The sequence below is a fragment of the Coenobita brevimanus genome, chromosome 61, assembly GCF_032717465.1.
Source record: "Coenobita brevimanus isolate Jiangsu-jjx chromosome 61, ASM3271746v2, whole genome shotgun sequence".
NCBI lineage: Eukaryota > Metazoa > Arthropoda > Malacostraca > Decapoda > Coenobitidae > Coenobita > Coenobita brevimanus.
Window position 1 is genome coordinate 19,794,811 of NC_137014.1, and position 23,591 is coordinate 19,818,401.

The following is a 23,591-nucleotide window of genomic DNA, read 5'->3' on the forward strand; positions in this document are numbered from 1 at the left end:
ACCCAACTTCAGAAGTCTCCACAATTCCTACGGTAGTCGACGAAGGCTCAACAAACATCCCAGGAGAAAGCTGAAGGTATGTGCCATAAGCATATATAATTATAATATTTTAGGACTAATGACTGATTTTTGGCAAATATTTTTAAAAGTCAGTCGGAGCGCGATTATCCCTGCGGGACATGCAGGGACCGCTTCCGACATCCCAGTGGTTAAGGGGTTAAATATATTTGGGGTTTCATTCTCTTGGAATTATCGTAGAAAGATAATACTTCATGTCTTGTAAATTCTGCATCCAAGAGATCAGAAGTGCTAAACAGACTCTGTACCTTCTTTACCCCTGCACAGTTCTTGACTTTATAATTGGGTTGTATTCGTCCCCTGTGTAGAGTACAACTCTCACGTGTGGGGAGGCTCCGCACATACAGTTCTTCTCAGCAAGGTGAAGTCAAAGGCTTTTTGTCTCATTAACTCTCCTCCTCATACTTGCTCCTTTCGAACTCTCTCTTCACTGCACTGTTTTATCTTTATCTCTTTTCTATCGTTACTTCAATGGTCACTGCTCCTCTGAACTGTCTGCTTGCATCCCTCCACCTATGTAATCGGCACGCAGCATCCATCTAGCAATAAACTCTCATCCTTTTTCTGTCGAAGTCTCTAATGCAAGAGTTAACCATTACTTCCAGTCCTTCATTTATGCAATAAGTCAACTCTTGCACTGTTTCCCTCTGTCCCTATTTCCTACTTCCTATGAGCTCCAGTCTTCAAACGCAGTGTGTCCAGGCATCTTGAAATGAACGAATCTTGAATTTAACTCTGTGTTGTAATGTTTTTGTTTTTTCTAAGTAGGGACAGTGTGCGCTCCTGGCCTGTGGTTCCTTCTTCCTTGCATTAAAAAAGAAAAAAAAAAATGGTCTTGCTTTTCTTCTCTCAACCACCTCATTCTCCAAACACGTCCACAAGAACTTGGTTCTTTTGCCTGACCTCCTGCTGGGTAGACCACAATACCAAGCAGAGATTCCCTCTGAAATACAGGCAAACAGAATGTTACAATATTGCAAAATCGCCAATCCAACACGGAAATGACAAGGGGCGGGGAGGGGGGATAACCAGGAAAAAATCTCCCAAGCACTAAAAATACGATTGCCTGTAAAATTGCGACCAGGAGCCATATTCATAAACATTCCTGAGCCTAAGCTTCGTTTGCACATACTTTAATATTGACCCCTACAGCTGCCGAACACATTACCACCAAATTGAAGTTAGAATAACATGGAAGATACGACAAAAGAACATTACTTGTAACATTTTTTATTTTTTTTTGCTGCTGTGGGGGCTCTTGCCCTGTAGAAACAGGCTAAGACCCTTTATGAATACGACAGCAGTAGTCGTATTTGTAAACATCCTGAAAATTTTATGCAATGCATAATTTTCCATGACATAAAGTACCGGTATTATCAAACATAATTGTTTGGTTGTATTATTGCATAATGTTGGAGACCAGTATGGACGAAGACAAACGTTTATATAGGCAGTCTTATACACGACTACAATTTAAGAAATTAAGCATACAGCACCGGGGACTGTATTTATAAACTCTCCCACCTATTAGTTCACATGATCATGAGTTTGTTTTCACTTCTGCACGAAACATTTCACACCTAAAGTAGAGTGAATATTGAAGTGACCAGATATACAAAAGGAAAAAAAAGTCATGTATGATGTGAGTAAACTCTTATGGACACTTACTTATCCTGTGCAGTGGTTAGGTTTTTGCATATATACGGTACCAGGGGTAGAATAAATAAAATGTTAATCATTTTTTTTCACAAATAAGTTTCTATAACAGTAAACTTATCAATCACTTCTCAGTTTTCGTGTTTTTCTCACGTCCTTACTAATTCTGTTTTGATTGTGTGGTTTTTGGGTAGTGGTACTAACATTGGCCAGTGTATGTATACGCAGTCTTATGCTCAATTTAAGCTGACGAATATATAAACACTCCGCTAGTTCTTATTATGAAATTGGCAATTACGGAGCTGGCAGGTGCGGATGTCGGCGACCTTTTATCTCGCCTGCATGTTTTAGCTCTGGCTTTTGGCGGCTCACAGTTTTGCATATTTACGTTCCCTCGGTGTGCAAAAATGCCGTAGCTGCCAACTTATTGTTGGTGCTGGTTCTGTTGTTTTAGACATCTGTTGTTGAGGCTGTTGTATGAGTGATCTGCTGTTGGTGCTCTTCTGTGATCTGGTGTTAGTCTTTTAGTCGTCCTTTGCTTGAATTACCTGCTTGTGCCCAAGTGGCATGTTCTTTCAGTGTTCTGCTTAGTGGTATGAACGTTGTTAGTAATAGTGATCTGTTATTAGTGCTTGTGTGACCCATTCTAAGTGTTTGAATTCTGTATTGATAGTGTTTGAGCGATCTCTTGTTAGGGTCTGAGTGATGTGTTGTTAGAGTCTAAGTGATCTGTTGCTAGCTTTTGATATTTTATTATTGCTTGAGTGTTTTGCTTTTAGTGTTTCAGAGCTCTGTTTTTTGTGTGTTTAATGTGTGAGTGACATGTTGTTGTGGCTGTTGACTGAGTAAACTGACGTTACGGTCTGACTGGTTTGTTGTAATGTAGTTATATTTTGGGGGTTTGTTGTTAATGTTATGTCTGAGATATCTGCAGATGGTGTTTGCATGATCTGTTGCTGGTGTTTAAGTAAGGAGTGGTTAGTGTTGTCAGCGTCTGAGTCGTCTCATAGTGTGACTTGTGATCTGATTCTTTTGCGTTTCATTGATTATTCTTGGCATCTGACTGAACTGTTGTTAGTGTTGAAATGACCTGTTGTGTCTGATCAGGTGGTCATTTTTTCAGTTGTTTGAGTTATATATTATTGGTGAGGGTGGCAGTGTTGTTGGTGGTCGCAGAATACCGTGAAGTAAAATAACTTCTGCTTGCACGGTCAAACGAAAACAAACCGCAAAACCCTCTTTGTGTCTGTGATCTCTGTCAGTTTGTCGGTGATCATCGTAGGGACAGATTTTCTTTTTGAAAAAGGTGCAACAGACAGAAATGTTCCTATCTCATGCTAGTCAAATACCAATGAAACAGGTGCGTCAGTAGTGACAGAAATGCATATATAAATCAGTGCTGTCTTAGCCTGACAGGGTTCCAGCATCTGCTAGCGTATGATAGGATATACTGCAAACAACCAGCTTTAACCCTTTGGCTACAGGGTGTTGTGAAATGAAAGAGATCACCACGTCACATCAGACAACTTAAAGAATCTCCATTCTTGATCATAGTGTTAATCAAGGTAGTGTATAAATTTTATTTGTATATGACGCTTTCATGTGGAATTGCTGCTTGTTGCTGTTTTGAACACCTTTAAGCATGTTTTGTACAGATGTGGCCAATCGTGCATTTACAGTGCTGGGGTTCTGAATTAATTAACCGAGATTCCGACTCTTGTAGCACATGTGTGTCCCCAGTTAATTTACCACTGTTGCAAGAGGTTCTCGCAGAGTTTCGAGAAAATCTGAAAGAATTATTGGCCGCAAATAGCATATCACATACCCAATAATCTTTGTAGTGATCTGTTCCAACCATGTCAGAATATTTTTCAGTGCGTTCTAGCATACACACATCATCACGATGGCATTCCTTCACTTCTTCATTTGTCCGTCTCTTTTCGCAATTCCTGATGCCTCTTTCAGATACTCATGAATTTTCCGTATATCCTTCCAACAGGTCCAGACTTTCCTGCCTTGCATTAGAGTGGGGATCACAATACTGCCATGTAGCTACTTTTTTACTTCATGTTCACTTCCCCATTTCTTCAGCATTGACCTGAGTGAACCGGCAGCCATTCTCTCCTTCCATTTACCTTAGAGAAAACATTAAAGTCGTGGTCGTTAACTTTCAAACTGGTTCCTGCAGATCACGCTATAACTTCATGCACTCCATGTTCAGTGTTAAGGTAATATCTTTTTCTTGATATACTCTCAATTCTAACGCAAGACTAAATCAAGCTTCCCCCGAATTCAGGATATACCTTAATGTCCTACACCTGCAGTTTACAAACACTGCATAAGAGAAATTTCATCTAGTTCTTCTTTGGCGTTGCGGTACCTCTTAGTGGCTGCAAAACATCGTTTATATCCTTATAACAACAAACCCAAGCCACTGCAGGACTCTTGTGAATAATTCATGCGGTGAAAGAGTGTCACAATTTTACTTCATCTAATCCACACTCAGTGGGTATCAGTCTATGTGAGAGGCACTTGGAGCACATAAAGAACGTCATCGTTGTAGGATACTCTTTGTTGACTATTTTCTGCGATAAAGTCTACAGTAAATTACAAAAATACTTTCTATCAATGTTCCATTACTACTTATAAAGCAGATTTAACAGCATCCCCAAATTTACAGTAGTGAGTGTATTTTATAATACATCTGTGACACAGAACAAGGTCTTACTGCACCACACATTCTTCCCTACCATAACAACAGATCAAGCCCCCCCTTTGTTGGACTGAATGTCCTCTGCATGGAAATTTAAAAAATAGGTCAAGATACGTGTATCCTAAAATAAATGAAATTATTTGGCGAAAGTACCTGTACCATAAGATGTCATGGTATAGCAGTGTCCAATGGATATTGTTTCTAATTCATTAAATCATAGTAACTTCCTACACTGATTGAAGTGGTCAGGGGTTCGTAAGCATATAATGAAAAAATTGTCACAATGTTAGGACACCAAACCATCATAACACACTATATAATCCTGTAACTAGTGACATATATGCTGTTCACATGTTAGAGGTTAGAAGAAAGTTATGCGTAAGCTCGAGAGAGCTGGAGGAAACAGCAGTGCAGGTTCTAGCTAGGGAATATCGCACACAACACAGCATGACACCTGATGGAAATCACCACGCGTGCCAACACACATGACCCAACCAATCATATACAGGGGAAATTGGAGAGGCAGGGCAGAAGGGGTTAGGACGCGATAGGAGAGAGAGGTGGCATGGTGGAAGAGGCAGGAGCGGAGGGCACGGGGTTAGCTAACCTAAACCGCTCTCACCTTAGTACTGCCCTTGTCAAGATAACTTCCTCTTGAGAATAAAACTGTAATCAAATCCCAGACACATCTTTATCTTTATCTTGCTATCCACGACAAGACCAGCTTGAACATTCTCTCCTCTTACAACCCCTAAAATCTAACATTTTTGGAAACGCTTCCTCGACGGTTACGAGATTTTTGGTGGCAGCCATGATTGATTATTTGACGTAGATCGTGAACTGGAAAAAAGTTAATGGTGATCTTGTCATTACCAGCATTTGCAGTATCTTTCATCAAAGCTTGATAACGAGCCTTGGTGTTGCCTAACTGAAATATTATGTGAATATGTTCCATGATTACTAAGAAGTTTTGAAAGTGTCATGTTTCCTTCCATTGCATTTATTTTTTCCGCACTGTCTTGAGTTATCCTTTCTCCCTTTCTGAGATTTTTCACAATCGTCATCATTGCCATGTTTTGATTGTCAACTAGCTTCTGTTGATATGTTAATACCTGAGCTATTTTATTAAATTTGTTGTTTATTATTTGAAGATCTTTTTCCAAAATTCCAAAAATATTCCCTAGAATTGCACCACCCAGGTTGAACAATCCACGCCTTTCACGTGTATGATGTTGTTCATGTCCCTATGTGTCTCAGTTCCATAAGATGGGATATCTTGCATCATGATGAGCATGGTAGTATTTGCTTTTTGTTAATTTCCATTTTACCAACTTCATGAATTCAGTCACTTCCTTTATGTTATGAGTTTCTGAAGCTCAACTAATCATTGCTTCCAGTGTCCTCAGTGGTTTAGCAATGTTCTCCAACAATACCGGTATTTCATATAAGATAGCCAAACTATTTTCAGTACTCATGATATGTTTCACAATTGCTGTGAAGGCCGTTGGGGCTATAAGGCGTCCTCGCCTTATTATCCTCTGAGGGTCTAAGTGAGCTGATCCTGTTGCTATATAAATGAGAATCCATAATGTAAGTGCCCTCATAGTTACCTACTGGAAAAAATATATAAATATATTACTTAGCCAATCCAGTCATGCTCAGGTCGATGACAGTGATGATGTGCATTATGAACTGGCTCTTGAAGAACAATAACTTTGCTCGTTGTTTCACTAATAGGAGTTTAATGCAAAACCTAGATCATGTAAATGCTATATTGTGGCATCTATAGCAACAGTTGCACCTATTTCTGTTTGTTTGCTATGTGATCTTAAGTTTTTTCTGAATGTATCAATTTCTTCTAGTTTATTGTCATCGTTTTTTTTTTTTTTTCAGTTTTTTGGTTGTGACCGAGGTTACATAATTACTGGATAAATTCCTTGAGACCTTTTTTAAATGATCTGCATGAATTTGCTTTTCTTCGCCACTCGACAGTGACTTAATTACTACCTTATTGGCCCATACTCTGTACGGGCCTTCAAATTTTGGTGATAGTTTACTGTCTCCAGTGTAAATGATACCATAGACAGTGTCTCTAATGCTGATAGTTGATTCTTTTGCCTTTTTATTAAATTACTCTGTCATTTCTTCCTTGGACAACGATAATTGTTTCTTCACCGTTTTGTGTATCTCTCGGAATTCACGCAAAGGGGTTTGGATAATTGTCATAATTGTATACAGGCAAATTTTCACCTTTCAGAATCTCGTGCGGTAACTTTTTGTCTGTCCCGTAGATTATGAAATGGGTGTGTCTCCTATAGATTTGTTTATTGCACAGTTAATTGATGCTTCCACTCTGGGAATCCAATCATCCCAGCTTGCATAATTTTCATTGAGAATGTGTTGTAGCACACCCACCCCTTTTTTTGTTTTGTCTCTACCAATCCATTGGGTGCTGGGTGGTAGGAAAGCACTGACCATTTTTAATAATGCATTGTTTACATACTTCTTGTAAGATTTCAAAATTAAATTCACCTCCATTACCACTCAATACCTTTGGTGTGGTGAAGCTACAGATAATATGATCTATGATTACCCTTGTCATTGTTTCTGCTGTCTTATCCTTAATTGGGACCAAAATCACGTATCTTGAGAAATGATCTGTAGCAACGAAGTGATATTGATTATTACTGTCAGATAAGGGTAACTTAAATAAGTCAACAGCTACAATGTCCCAAGGTTGCTTAGGTACAAGATATTTCCCTATAATTGCAGGTGTTACCGTGAAGCCTTTGTTTCAGGACAGGAATCTCATGCTATATTATCTATACTGAGAAGCGACTCTAACACAAACATCAGTAATAGTTCATGTACCATTTACAACAGATAATCTGTTCAGTCTATCAAATATACCCTTGTCCTTTTAAAAATAACGACACCTTGGTCACCATCAACATAAACACACACACAGAATGTATCGTGGTCTGCAAGAGACAGGACACTGTCACTTTTGCTAGTGAAGCAACAATTGAACGCAAGTGACGTACATCCTTACATGCTGTTCACCTTTGTCCTGCTTACATCTCCATGTTTCATCCAGCTGGAACAGTCCCTTATGAAATGGCCATCATAAGAAATCATGACATTCATCAGCAATGCAACTTCACATTTGATCCATCACCGGATCTGTCATTCACAGTTCTTCTACTTCACTCACAACACATCAGTTTTCGTAATTTGTCCAGATACACCACCATCTCATACATCAGCATCATGACTATACGTAGCATCCGACTATTGAGCTGTACTTACACCATCTTTGTCCACCTTAGCTACAAACAATCACTATGTCATCCTTTATCACGCACATAAACACTTTATACCACTGCCTAAGATGGATTTAAACATTAGCACAAACATTTAGTTGACTTCACCTAAGTTTGAAACTATGCAATTAATCAATCAATGAAGCCCTGGGAAGAACTGAGTACGAATACTGTATGTTCAATCCATATTATGTGTACAGCCCAGCTCCAGTTGACTTTATAATCTTCTCCATTATATTTTGTATATTGCTATTGATTATGCACAAAATGCCAGCAAGAATTGCAAACTTGGAATCAGTATTTACAGGAGGAAGAGTAAACATTCAAGCTGACCTTCTGAGTGAAATGTGTATACATGTAAATATTATGAATTATATATACAAAGAAAAAAAAGAGAAAATGAGGGAAAATTTATGGGGTAACATACTATATAATCTAACTATGCATAAATGATAAAACTGATATACATGTATCCATTTTATATAACAATATTAATATCTATCATATAAACAGATAGACAGATAGATAACAGGCACATTACATACGGCTAATTCTTAATACAATTGACTATCATAGTCTTGGTATGGTACTGCTATTAAATTATCACTGTATAAATGCATTGATACATTATATCACCACAATGCAATATCCTATGTTCAATTTTTACTACCACGTATTTACTCCATACAATATTGCTACATTTTGTTATGTTTCTACAATATTATTGTATCTAGACTATATTGTGATAAATACCATGTAGTAAGAGGTTATAACAGGATATGTAATTTGTTACTGCATGCTGTCATAGGTACAACAGCATGGCGTGACTGAGTGATGTCAGGACACTAAAATATCACACACTACATAATAGCTAGTGACATATATGTTGTTAATATGTGATGTAGAGGATACAGGAAAGTCGTGCCTTAGCACGAGAGAGCTGGAGGAAACAGCAGTGCAGGTTCTAGCTAGGGAATTTCGCATGCAGCACGGTATGACACCTGATGGACATCACCACACGTGCCAACACACATGACCCAACCAGTCATATACAAGGGAAATTGGAGGGGCAGGGCAGAAGGGGTTAGGACACGATAGGAAAGAGAAGAGACACGGTGGAAGAAGCAGGAGGAGAGGGCACGGCGTTAGCTAGCCTAAGCCGCTCTCACCTTAGTACTACTCGTCAAAATAACTTCCTTTTGAGAATAAACCTGCAATCAAACCACAGACTCATCTTTATCTTTCTCCTGCCATCCGCATCTAGACTAACTTGAACATTCTCTCCTCTTACAACCCCTAAAAGCTAACATTTTTGGAAACGCCTCGGCGATGACTACGAGAACTCTGATGAAGATGTTAGGATTTTTTTTTTCAGTCGATATTAACAACGTGCTCTTTTTTTCCCACTTCAAACCACTTCAGACGCTGTACTGTAGTGAAGAATAATTATTAACTGCACGCACCACCACTACTGGAGAAACAGATGAAACCCTCTCCTACAACTAACTGTCTGAGTTTGTTGAATGTTGTGATGTGTAACTGAGATATACAACTGGCCTATCTTGTCATGTCCCCCTTTTCCCTGTGTACCTCATCTTTTTCTAACCTCTCGTCTCCCCTCCTCTGCTCTCTCCTCACAGCCTCACTCTGCTTGACATGCCCCTCCACCTTTCCATTTGTCACCACTGCACTTATTCTTTCTTATCTGCCCCTACCTTGTCTGCCTCATCAGTGTCTCCCCGCCACCTATCTTATTTGCTCGCTTGCACTTGTACCTGGACCTGTACCTACCTGTACCTGTACCCACTTGTATGTGTACCTGTTCCCTTTACCTATACGTGTCTCCTGTACCTTTACTTGCACCCTCCTGTACTTGTAACTATACCCGCTTGTACATGTATTTATTTATACCTGTACCCATATTCATCTATATCCGTATCCGTACCAATCTGTACCTGAATGTTCTCCATCTGTTTTTCCGACTTTGGAGTATTAGAGGTCATGCAATTTTTATGTAACCGAGGAGAAATACCCACAAGGACTGTGTTGAACTATTTGCGCATATCTGCATGCGTATAAACAGCTGGTTTGAAGTCTTAGAAGCTGAATCAATCATTTGAAGGTAGCATGAATGAAATAAAGAAATTCCATCATACTGAAGTGGTTCTGTTTTCGCTTACTATATTCGGTCTGGTGATGTACATCCAGTTTTTATCTTTCTATCCCGTAGCAGTTTCAGGAAAGTAGAGTCCCGGAGGATTGGAAGTCAGGTATAATTATTCCCTTATATAAAGGAAAAGGGGAAAAGAATTGCATGGCAATCATAGGTGCATTTGTCTTCTAAGTGTAATAGGAAAAATATATGTTAGCATACTTACTGATAGGGTTATGGAAATAACAGAGGAGTTAGTTGGAGAAGAACAGGGAGGGTTTTTCGAAAGTAAGAGGTTGTGCAGATCAGTTATTCATCCTTAGGTCTTTAATGGAAAAGTTTATAGAAAAGGGAAACAAGTTCTATGCGGTCTTCATGGATTTAGAGAATGCATATGACAGAGTGGATAGACAAGGAAGGAGGAAAATATTAAGAATATAATTACAGCATGGAGTAAATGGGAAGCTGTTCAATGCCATGAAGAATATATATATATATATATATATATATATATATATATATATATATATATATATATTTAACGGTCATACCGCGTTGAGTACACCGCTTCTCGTCCGATCAGCGACGTTAAGCAATGTTGGGTCTGGTTAGTACTTGGACGTGTGACCGCCTAGGAACACCAGATGCTGTTGGCATAACGTTCTCCCTACGTGTCAAGTGGGGTTGGTGGAGGATTAGTGCCCCTCCCTGTAAAACAATTAACTCTAAGCCCTTGGCCACCCCGTTTGGGATACATGGCGTCTGGCAATGAATAAATGAATATATATATATATATATATATATATATATATATATATATATATATATATATATATATATACTGTATATATATATATATATATATATATATATATATATATATATATATATATATATATATATATATATGAGGGTGCTAAGGCTGCATTGCATGTGGATAGTGAACTTGGTGAATTTTTCTATCTGAATGTTGGACTGATACTGGGCTGTGTCCTGTCTGAATTGTTGTTCAATCTGTATATGGTTGAGGTGGTAAAAGATATAGAAGGTAGGGTAGTAGATGCTGGAGTGGTCCTATTTAGTGAGAGCAGTGTTTGGAATCTTCATGTTCTGTTGTTTACGGGTGATATTGTATTGCTAAGTGAAGATGAAGGGGAACTGCAAGGCTCGGTGAATGAGTTATGGACAGTGTGTACGAAACCATATTTAAACTTGAATTTATCAAAGACTAAAGTTATGGTCATCGAGAGAAAAGAAGTCACTGAACGAGAAGTGAGGTTGGATGGTGAGGACACGAAAATGAAAGTGCATTTAAGTACTTTGGTAGTGTGATGAGTAGCGATGGAAATTTGGAGGATGAAGTGCTTGAAAGGATACAACAGGAAAGAAACATTGTTAGTTCTTTGAAAGCAGTGCTTAGAAATTGGGAAGTGAGCATGGAAGTAAAAAAGTCGCTACATGATACTATTACCATACCAACTCTAACGTATGGAAGCAAAGCTTGGACCTTGTTGGCGGGACACAAGTCAAGAGAGAGCGGTGAAAAATTAGTTATTTGAGAGGAGCATGTGGAGTTACATGGAGAGACAGACAGACAAGTGAGAATGTGAAGGAGCTTTGTGGTGAGGTTGTGGATGTGATATAAAGCGTTAGAAATACACTTACGTGGTTTGGCCATGTGGAGTGGATAGAGAGCGAGAGACTGACAAGGAGAGTGTATGTGACCGAAATGGAGGGCTTGAGAGGATAAGTTGCAGGGATGGAGTGGAGACATGTATGAGAGAGGGTGTGTGAGCTGGGGGAAGGGCAGCGAAATGGCTGGGGAAAACTGTTACATGGATAGGATATGTTTATGGCCACCCAGTATGGGATTGACCCACCACGTCCCGACTGATTTTCCACCACTGACTCCCCCCAGTCCTGACCATCCATCCATCCATCCATTGCCAGACGCCATGTATCCCAAACGGGGTGGTCAAGGGCTTAGAGTTAATTGTTTTACAGGGAGGGGCACTAATCCTCCACCAACCCCACTTGACACATAGGGATGCCAACAGCATCTGGTGTTCCCTGGCGGTCACCTATCCAAGTACTAACCAGACCCAACGTTGCTTACCAATTTTGGAAAAAAAAAATTTTGGATCAAACCTCCGCTTTTCCTGAGAAACATCGAAAATTCATAGAGAAATCGCTCATCTGAGGTTTAAAATACTCGATATAGGTAGCAGTACTCCCTTACCTTACTTTATTTTCTATCAGGCTGGCTCCAATGAAAACGAGTTCTATGGGAGGGTAACTATTCCACACCACTCATAAACGGTATTTATTTATTTATTTGGTACAAATTTATATGTAGTATGAGAGTATATTGGTTTTCAAACAGTAATATAGGCAATATAAGCATTGTTTCACTCACTAACACATCAACATACCTGACCTTTTTTGGCGACATTACCTGATCATCATTTCTGACTGTTTCTTCCTTTAATGCTCTGTAAACCTTGTCCTCCACATTATCATTGATTGGAGAATCATTCTGGCCCTGAATGCCTTTATTGGCCAGGTCACTGGTAACAGGTGAATTGCCGAGACAATGGCGTGCAGGGGGGGGAGGTCATGCGGGGTAAGGCATTGTCCCTGCCTGGCATCTTCTAGAGCAAGGGTTCTTAACCTGGGGTCTGTGGACCCCTTGGGGGTCCATGAAGGTCATAATAATTGACAACAAATTCGTGATGCTGTTTGGCATCATTAACACACACACAAAAAAAAAATCTAGGAGTCTTCAAGAATTCTGGTGTTCATTGACACTAACCTACCCCTGTCTGGAAAAGAGAGCTATGGGTGCTGTGATTCTGTTTGCTGCTACATACCTTTGTTAGTCAGGGTTTTCAGCACTTGTTCTATCAAAACGAAAAGTAGAAATCAACTGGATGTCAACGATGACATGCGTGTTTCCTTGTCAAAGACCACTCCACAAAGTCATCTTCTTATTCAAGCCAAACAATAACCCTGTCACTGAAATGAACTTTTGAGCAGAATTAAAGCTTTGTTTTGCTTAATTTGCACAAGTTGGATGTATTTAATTTTTTCATTGAGTGGCCATTTGCTTTTCTATGAAAGAGGGGGAAATAATTCTTTGTAAATATAGTTTTATACTTTGTGTATGTCACTCACTGCATGAGGTAGTTTTCAATAAAATAAAGTATATTCATTGCATGCAAAATGCTGTGTTTGTGCTTATGTGCATTTTTGTACGGAAGGGGTTCAGAGCTTTCACTAGATTCACGAAGGGGTCCGTGACTCAAAAAAGGTTAAGAACCACTGTTCTAGAGGAATAGAGGAAGGTGTCCTGTGTATACGTACCAAAAATCACACGCGAAAATTGAAAATTTTGCAAATTATGAACCTTGCAATTGCGCGACATACCGATATGTCGACTGGTCTAGCTGTGACAAAACGTTGCAACGTACACATATATCGACGGGATGCCTAGGGTTAAGGCACCTGGCCATAGACAAACAGACTGAAGACTCTTCCTCTGTCTGTGTATATGTGTGTGTGTGTGTATATATATATATATATATATATATATATGTTATATACATGTATATATATAAACCTATATCTAAATCCGTATATATATATATATATATATAAATATATATATATATATATATATATATATATATATATATATATATATATATATATATAAACCTATATCTAAATCTGTATATATATATATATATATATATATATATATATATATATATATAAACCTATATCTAAATCTGTATATATATATATATATATATATATATATATATATCTGTATATATATATAAACCTATATCTAAATACCTATATATAAATCCGTATATATATATATATATATATATATATATATATATATATATATATATATATATATATATATAATCTGTGGTACAGTGGTAGAGTGTGCATTTCATACATGGGTGAACCAGGGTTCACGCCCCACCAGGGTAATAAACTTTGGGAGTGTTCACCCGGCCACGTACTGCATTGGCGGACACAAGGGGTGCTGTGGTTGAACCAGTGTTGCTTACTATAAAGTATGCTTGCACCTAGTCAGCTTGCGCGGGCCGATTACACTTGTTTCACAGACTACACACACATCCAAAGCCACTACAACGCTACAGTTACACTTACAAGCACTTCTCACCCTACATACAATCTCTTCTAGACAGCCTAAGCCATTGGTAGAGATACATTGGCTGTATCGTCCCAACTTCGGTCGGGATAGACCGGTCCTGCAGTGGATACTCAAACGGATGATGATGATGATGATATACATATATATATATATATATATATATATATATATATATATATATATATATATATATGTATATATATATATAAAATAAGTGAATGGTTCACGATCGATGTAGTCGTGCAACAAGGTTGTGTCATGTCTCCATGGTTGTTCATTATATATATATGGATGGGGTGATGAGAGAAGTAAAAATACGAGTAATGGAGAGGGGGATGGCGTTGGAAATAAATGGTGATGGACGGAACATCTCAAATTTGTTGTATGCTGATGATGCAGTACTGCTTGCAAGTACCGGACAAGAACTTGGTAGGCTAGTGCAGAGTTTTGCTGATGTCTGTGAGTGTCATGTCTTGAAAGGAAATGCAGAAAAGAGTAAAGTGATTATTGAAAGAGAAGGTGACTCCTAGTGCGATGTTAGAGTTAATGGAGACAGACTGGAATTAGTGAGAGTTGAAATACCTGGGTACAGTGATGGAAAAGAGAGGAAAATGTGCAAAAGAAGTTGAGAGTGGAGTGACACAAGGAAGAAAAATAGCTGGTGCAATGAAGGCCTTGATAAGAAACAGAGGCTTGAGTGTTGCAGCTGCACGAGGCTTACATGAAGGAGTGTTAGTGCCAACGTTAATGTACGGACGTGAAACTATGGTGTGGCATGAAAATAAAAAGTGAAGAGTAAGAGCATTGGAGATGGGACTGCTGAGGAATGTATGTGGAGAACAGAAGGTGGATAGGATGCAAAATAATGTGATTCGTGAAACATGTGGAGTGAGGAAGTCGGTGGACACCAGAATCGAAGAGAGTGTACTGAGATGGTATGGTCATATGAAGAGAATGGATAACAATAGAGTGATGAAAAAGGTATATCTGAGCGAATTTGAAGGAAGGAGGAGGCTAGGGGGGCCGAGGAGAAGGTGGAGAGATATGGTGGATGAGTGTTTGAAGAAGAGAGGATTGGAAGTCGGTGAGGCTAGGGAGCTGACAAGGGATCGAGCTGGCTGGATGAATGTTGTGAGAAGTTCATGATCAGGGATTTGGCACCCCTTTTTAACGTGGCAGCATCCGGATTGACTCAATTGGATAGGTTTATGTGAAGCTACAGATCGTGGTGAATGTTTCTGGCATATCCGATAGAGCCAGAATTCACGGAGCTTGAATGATAAGTGAATGGAAGTGTGGCCCATTGGACTGGGCAAGTGCTGTCTGAACATTGCTACTCCTCACCCTGCCCTAGGGTGGGAAAGGAAGTCCGGATGATGATCATGTTATATATATATATATATATATATATATATATATATATATATATATATATATATATATATATATAGAGAGAGAGAGAGAGAGAGAGAGTGGTGTGTGTGTGTGTGTGTGTGTGTGTGTGTGTGTGTGTGACCGTTTCACGATTTTTTTTATTTTGTCAAAATATGGCTAGTGCATAAGTGCCAGGATTTTTTAAATCCCCAAATTTAAATGTAGTATACGACAGTTTTGTTTAGTGTCCTTACGCCTTATGACTGAAAGAATTGGAATGGCTCTTCTTATATTTCTTTTATAGAGCTGACACGAAACATGACCGAGAAAACATGGTGCTGCTAACAGAACTAATGATTTTTTTTTTTTCCCATTAACCCGCCCCATCCCGTCGACGTAGGGGTATGTTGCAACGATTTGCATTTGCCAGTCCCGGCGACGTACCGGTACGTTGTGCAATTGCAAAGTGCATAATTTCGACAATTTTCAAATTTTGCGCTTGATTTGCGGTACGTATCCTCGCATGACCTTCCCCTACCTGCCACCAGGAGGGGACACTCGGCGACCCCGCGAGACCCGTGCTAACCCGCCACTCGTCCACTCACCTGGTAGCAATGGTCCTGCTCAGACATGGCTAAGAGAGGTCTCTCAGATGGAGAAATTCAACCCGCCCTGGACGCCTTTACAGGCGACAGTGATTCCCCACTGGACGACAAGGTTGTTGAAGATTATGTGCAGCCAGAGGAGGAAGAAACCACCAGCAATGACGAGGAAGTTCTGTCTCCCAGGAAGCGGCAGTACGTGACTTACCGTGCTGCTAGAGAGGGGCAGCAGGCAAAGAAGCCACATGCAACATCCTATGCCTATCCCCAACGTGATTTGGAACCAGAATTCGAGGACGAGGACGAGGACGATGACGATGACGGAGCCGTGGGACGTGCTGCCACGTGGTATGGACATGAGGTCATCACACATCGTGGCCCAGAGTGCACACCACGTCGGAGGAGCAGGTATGGCCCTAGCATTTTGTTTGGGGAGTTAGGAAGTGCCGTGGAGGGAATGGGGAGTGAAAGGGAAAGTACAGGGAGGATTAGGGAAAGTGAGAGTGACGTGAGTGAGTCATTGCTCTCCCAACATAGTGTGAGGCGGCGCAGTGTATCACGTGGGCGAGTGCGGGTGCATTCATTATCACGTGGGGTTGTGAGGGAGGGGGAAGGTGGGGAGGAACCACTCCCAAGCACGTCTTATGCTCCCCAATATCCCCTAACACGTTGTCGAGCTAGGGTGCGTGAGAAAGCACGTGGTGTTGTCATGGAGGGGGAAGGTGGGGAGGAACCACTCCCCAGCACGTCTTCTGCTCCCCAATATTCCCCTACTTCATCCCCACAGCCCCCTAATGTTTCTCAAGGCCGTAAGGGTAAGGGAAAGGGAAAGAGTAAAGGCAGAGGGAAGAGGAGTGACAGTGAGGAAGCCCTCCGCACTCCTTCCCCACCTCCCCAACCAGGATCTCCTCCCCACCCAGACGAAGGTGGTGATGGGGATGATGGGGACGAGGGATTTGTGCCGTGGAATTGGGAGGATGGGAGTGATTTTTCTCCCCTCATTCACCCCTTCACTGAGCAGGGGCGCTCTGGCTGCATTGCTCCAGGAATTCACCGTAATTCCACCAGGTTGGATTTTTTCCACCTGTTTTTTAGTGAGGCATTTGTGGAGCAGATTGTATACCATACCAACCTGTTTGCAAGCACCCAGCGCCTTGAGAGTGAAAGATTGGGAACAAGGAGTAGGCATTCTATCATATATGATTACCCTGTCTCCCTTTCAGAAATGTTCTTATTTTTTGCCCTGGTCCTTTTGATGGGTATTATACGAAAGAACAGAATTCCTGCTTACTGGACTAGGGACCCTGTTATGTTTACCACAGTATTTGGTCAAATGATGAGCCGTAATCAGTTTCAACAAATTTTAAGTCGCCTCCATTTCTATGATGCTCATAATCCTGCAAATGCGAACAACACTGATAAAATGAGGCGAATTAGGTTGATCTTTGATCACCTGAGGGAAACCTTTCGTTCCTCATTCTATCCCTATAGAGACCTCGTCATAGACGAGAGTCTCGTGTTGTGGAGAGGCAATATTTCATTTAGGCAGTATATACCCAGCAAAAGGCACCGTTTTGGGTTCAAGATCTTTGTTATGTGCGACTGTAGGAGTGGATACGTGCAAGACATAGTCTTGTACACCGGTGCATAGACAGACATAATAGAAGATCGAAGTATTGGACTGTCGGGAGCAGTGGTAAAGACGATGATAGAAGACTACCTTCATCGTGGTCACGTCCTCTACCTGGACAATTGGTACACTAGCCCTCTTCTCGCTCGTTATCTTCACACACATGAAACTGGAGTCTGTGGAACCGTGAAGGTGAACCGGCGTCACATGGCCAAGGTAGGGCGGAAACTTGCAAGGAATGAGGTTGTCTTCTTCAAAGCCAACAATATCCTTGCAACTGTGTGGAATCACAATAGAGAGGTAAGCCTATTGTCAACGGTTCACCGCCCCTTGATGCACCGTACTGATTCAGTTGATTACCGTTGCGAGAACAGGCGTCGTATTTGGAAACCTGAGTGTGTCATGGACTATAATATAAACATGAGCCTCGTGGACCAGTCAGACTCCATGATATCGACGGCAAAGTGTGCCAGGACCACGATGAAGTGGTATAAGAAACTGTTCTTTCACTTGCTAGACATCACTGCTCTGAATTGCCACCACCTTCACGCCATGACAACAGGAGTTCAGGAAACCTTTGAAGGGTTTGTGAGGGAGCTCACAAGAGAGATGTTTGCACGGTATGCTGTAGAAAGGCCCCAACATCGCACCCGCACTGCCCCTATTGCACAAACTCCCCTGAGAATATCCGGCCGCCATTTCCCCACTCCTATCCCTCCCCAGCCAAACAGACCTAGGCCCCAATGCAGGTGTCACGTGTGTAGCAATTCCCGGGTGAGACTCACGACACAGAGGAAGGACACCCGCTATGAGTGCGTGGAGTGTGACGTGGGTCTCTGTATTCACCCATGTTTCAGCGAATATCGCACGTTGATGCAATTCTGATATGGTGTGAATGCGACAGGACGCTGAAACTATGAGGTAAATGCGACAGACAGACGCTCAGTGAAATTATCAGTCATGTTGATCTCCAAATATTAGTATAAAGTGCATACGGGTATAACATAAGTGCAAAAATTGTATGTAAGTGTATAAATATGCTGTAAGTGGAAACATACATAGCGAGGGTTTTATGATGCGATATTCTGTCGCTCAGTGCAATAAATACGGCCCGTAATTATATAATTATTATTATTGGAAATGCTTACGGGTATAATATAAGTTCAAATTATTGTAAGTGCTGAAATATATTCTGAGTCAAATATTCATAGCGTGTGTATAGAGATGCGATATCCTGACGCTCAGTTGAATGAATAAGGCACGTTATAGTGAAAATAGAAGTCAACAAGTGGTAAAGTGTGTAATATATGTGAAGAATTAGTATATAAGTGTGTGAGTATTATTTTGGTCGAAACATTCCTTGCGAGGGTATTTTCATGCGATATTCTCACGCTCACTTGAATAAATAATGCCAGTAAGTATGTACAGTGCAGTATAGGGGTGTAAACGTGTGTAATGTAAGTGGGAAATTATAATTGGAGTGAATAAATAAAGTAGAAGATGAAACACGAGTGTTTGAGATCGTGATTGCTACGTGAATATGCGCTAGCATATCGCTAAATGCTCTCCTAATGAATGAAAATAATTGAAAACATTTACAGTGGTGGAGGAAAGGTTCTATGTAAAGGGAAAAATAATAGGAAAGTGATAAAACAATTGGGTATGTTGCAATACGAGTCATAGCGAGTGTGCTTACTAAGATGATGTGCGCTAGACTTATGCTGCATGTCATCATAATGAATGAAAACATCTGAAAACACTTACAAACAGTTGTAATTGGTAAAATGTCATTGAAACAGAAGTATACAAGTAGAAAAAATGATATGTTGACTGATACAAGAAACTTAGCATATAGCATGTTACGACTCGGACCAAACTCGCTATGCTCGCGCGATGGTACAATGCTTATTTTTCATATCTATGTGTCTGAAATCCATTATATTGTTACTGTTATTGTTTATTAGTTCAAATTCAATAAATATAGAGGTGTTGTGTGTTGTTTCTCCCAGTATTCCTTACCATAGAAAACGTGAGCGCCTGGCACGTCCATTACAGAATATGCTACCTGGCTCGGGGGACCTCACCTGTTCTGACCACTTATAGACCACGGTAAGCCCTTTCTTGGTGATTTTCCTCAGTTTCTCAACCTAAGCGGAAGTTTGAGCCAAAAAAAAATTTTTCCAAAAAGGCTCGGGACTGGGGGTTGTCGGAGGGGCGGAAAACCTTGGGACATGACGGGTTAAACATCTCGTTACCATTATGTCTTGTGTATCTCGCCAACTTCCAGACGAGTGTAGTGAGGTTAAGAGATCTCTCTTTTAATGGTTTGTGTAAGGCATATTTAAACCTGTCAGATCGTAAAATGTCTACTAAACTTAATGCAATTCTTTGGAGATGTAATAAAAATAAGGGGGAAAAATGAGTCATCGCCGTTTCGTAAATTGATCCTTGCAGTTCGCATGGCCTCTCCTAATTAAATTGTAACCGTCGGCAGATAAAGTAAGAATACCTCAGAAAGATTAGCTGTTAAACAGACGCTGAGGGGTTATTAAATGATGCTTTGATGTTTCATTACAGTTTTTCTTTAGGCCTACTTCAAACACGATGCATTTTTTTCTATGGCCACTACTCAAGAAGTGGGGACTGTGCGGATGAACGGTGGCTTGGTGGTCTGTGATAGTGTGTAGTGGTGGTACGTGATGAACAATGGTGGTATGTGGTGAGTGGTTTTGTGTAACGTGCTGTTAATGTTTGTTGTAGTGGTGGTGGTGGTGGTGGTGGTCATGGTTTTTAACTTCCTACCACCTAATAATTATTTTTATATGTCCCCGCCAAAGAGGGGCTCGGGGACGGGTAATGTTTTCACTCGATTTGTCTGTCTGTCTGTCTATTACCAACTTTTGCGAAAACACTGGAGCATTTTTGACTAAAATTACAGGGATAATGGGCTATGACTTTCTGATCATCTGATTAAATCTGGTGCCAAATTGGGCCAAGGCCCAGGTTGTAGGCCCCAAAAATGTATTTTTAAAAAACAGGGACAGGAAAAATAGTTTTTTTTCGCCATAACTCCTTTCAAATTCATGATATCAACATGAAACCAAAACCTAAAGGTGCATCTTTCAAATCTGCATCCTACTGTATAAGATGCCTCAGTACATCAGAGTCTTCACCCAGTTAGCGGTTAAGGGGCAATGTCGGGTTTGTCGGGCCTAAAATTTCAAATGGGCATAAAATCGTCATTTTTCACCCGATTTACTCCAAATCTGATATGTGGTATCTTTGACTAGATATCCTGTTGTGATTATACGTCAGCACTAAAATGACTGCCGGGGACGGGTTTGCTGTGCCTTGGCAGCGCTTCTTGTTAGAGAATAATCCCGATAGTGAGGGGATGAAGACTATATCTAACCCGCCCATTACGTAAAGTCTCCTCTGCACTGAAAAACGTCATCAGAAAGTAACAAAAATATAATTCTAGTGACTTCCTTGGGCTCATGGGGTAGATGTCCTTATTCACCTTTTCATTCCGGTGGTTTACCTTAAGTCCTAACCTGATTAAAGTTGCTTGGTGTTGGCAAGAATGGTGATAATAAGCCGTCACTGTACCTAAGAAATTTACCTACAAAGAGCAGGTACACTTCTAACTTTTTGTTTTCTTTTAGTCGTCAGATAACATCCAGGTGAGGGAAATCCCTGCTTTGTTAATGGTTAACGGATAAATCCTAATCCTCTTCTCTACGAAATGTTTTCGGATATGTCTGATGGTAGCAAGAATGTGCATAAAAATACACCAGCGTAATGAAAGGATTAGACAATATACTTTATTTGGAAACAGGCTTGGCTATGTTCTGGTTTTTGTACAATAAGTTAACTCTTTGCAGCTTAATAATTTCTATTTCAGGTTATAACCTTTTTACATAGTTGGCTTGTATATCAAAGAGTCTATTACGAACTCAGTTGTTATAAACCCATGAAAAAAATCCATTTTTCCTTCTTCAAACATTCGCATTCTGGGTGCACCAATTTACATACAAATTAAGTTTACACTGTTGTAATGCAAAACATATGGTTGTAAACCTGTCACAGGTGTGTGTGTGTGTGTGTGTGTGTGTGTGCGTGTGTATGTGTGTGTGTGTGCGTGTGCGTGTGTGCGTGCGCGCGCGCGCGCTCCATATGACTTAAATGATATTGCTTGTATAACATGCTGATCAAATCGGTGGGGAAAAGGAAGTATGAAGCCTTTCTTGCCACCTGGAATATAATCCTGTATCTCAGATCACAATTACTAGTGTGATATATTGTGTGATATTGTGAAACTGCAATGGTATGATGCCCAGTGTGTCTGGTGTCAGAGTACTCCGAATTAGTTAGAAGGATTAAAATCATTTTACTCACATACTGAGATTTTCATTGTAAGCATGCGGCAGTTTCAGTCTGGCTTTAACCTTCTTCAGTACCAAAATATTTGTATAGTTATAGTGAAGACACACAATGAGAGAGAGAGAGAGAGAGAGAGAGAGAGAGAGAGAGAGAGAGAGAGAGAGAGAGAGAGAAAGCATGGTCAGGTTGTATATTTACGGTAATGTTACATAATTTTCGTGCGTCAACTAGAGTTTTATGTACACCCGGATCAGGTGACTAGCTGGACGTATTGTGTAACGGTTGCTTATTGTTATTGTGCTGTGTCGGTGATGGAGATGCTATACTCTGCACACTTTAACTTGACCTAAGATTACCACTCCTCTATCTTGAATATATAACAAGAATTTAATGCCATGATACGGTGTTGTTAATGAAGACGTCCTTTGGAAAGGATGTTCAGCCACTCCACTGTGTTATTATGCCATTAAGTTCTATTACTTATCTTGGGAATGTACGGAAATATCCGGCATGTTATGACGGACGTAGTGTATTAACACTCTGGACTGTTGTTTGTTTGTCTTGTTTCGTATTATTTTACAGTATAATATGGATGTGAAGAGAATATTTTTCAATGACAGTCCTTGGCATGTTAATCACAGTTGTGTCCATTATTTCTTTACCTACGTTGATGCTGTATTCCAGTCATTCTTTCACTGTCAGCACGATTTTATTTTACTTAACCCGCAGCGTCCCGTCGACGTTCTTTAACGTCTACACGTTTTGTCACTGCCAATCCCATCGACGTACATAAATGCGAAAAAATTGCAAGGTCCCTAATTTGCACAATTTTCAATTTTCGTGAGTCATTTTTGGTATGTATACATGTGACACCTTCCTCAACAAGATGCCAGGCAGGGACAGTGCCTTACCCAGCATGACCTCCTCCCCCCCCCTGCATGCCAATGTCTCAGCAATTCACCTGTTATCAGTGACCTGGCCAGTATAGCCATGTCATGCCACAGTATGAAATTCAGGGCCAGAGTGATTCCCCAATCAATGACAATGTGGAGGACAAACTTTACATAGCATTAGAGGAAGAAACAGTTAGAAATGATGATCAGGTAATGTGGCAAAAAAAGGTCAGGTATTAGTGAGTGAAACAATGCTTATAATGCCTATATTACTCCTTGAAAACCAATATACTCTTGTACTACATATAAATTCGTACCAAGTAAATAAATAAATACTGTTTATGAGTGGTGTGAAATAGTTATCCTCCCACAGAACTCGTTTTCTTTGGTGCCAGCCTGATAGAAAACCCAGTAAGGTAAGGAGGTACTCCTACCTGTAATGAGTATTTTAAACCTCAGGTGAGCGATTTCTCTATGAATTTTCGACGTTTCTCACCAAAAGCGAAGGTTTGAGCCAAAAAAAGATTTGTCCTAAAATGGTCGGGATTGGGGGGAGTCAGTGGTGGAAAAGTGGTCGGGATGGGGCGGGTTA

The 23,591-nt window shown here is 40.3% G+C and overlaps 1 pseudogene; it reads left to right on the plus strand.

Annotated features, from left to right (window-relative positions):
• The first annotated feature begins 10,459 nt into the window (after window positions 1-10,459).
• On the plus strand, window positions 10,460-10,578 carry LOC145403842 (5S ribosomal RNA; annotated as a pseudogene).
• The last annotated feature ends 13,013 nt before the right edge of the window (window positions 10,579-23,591 follow it).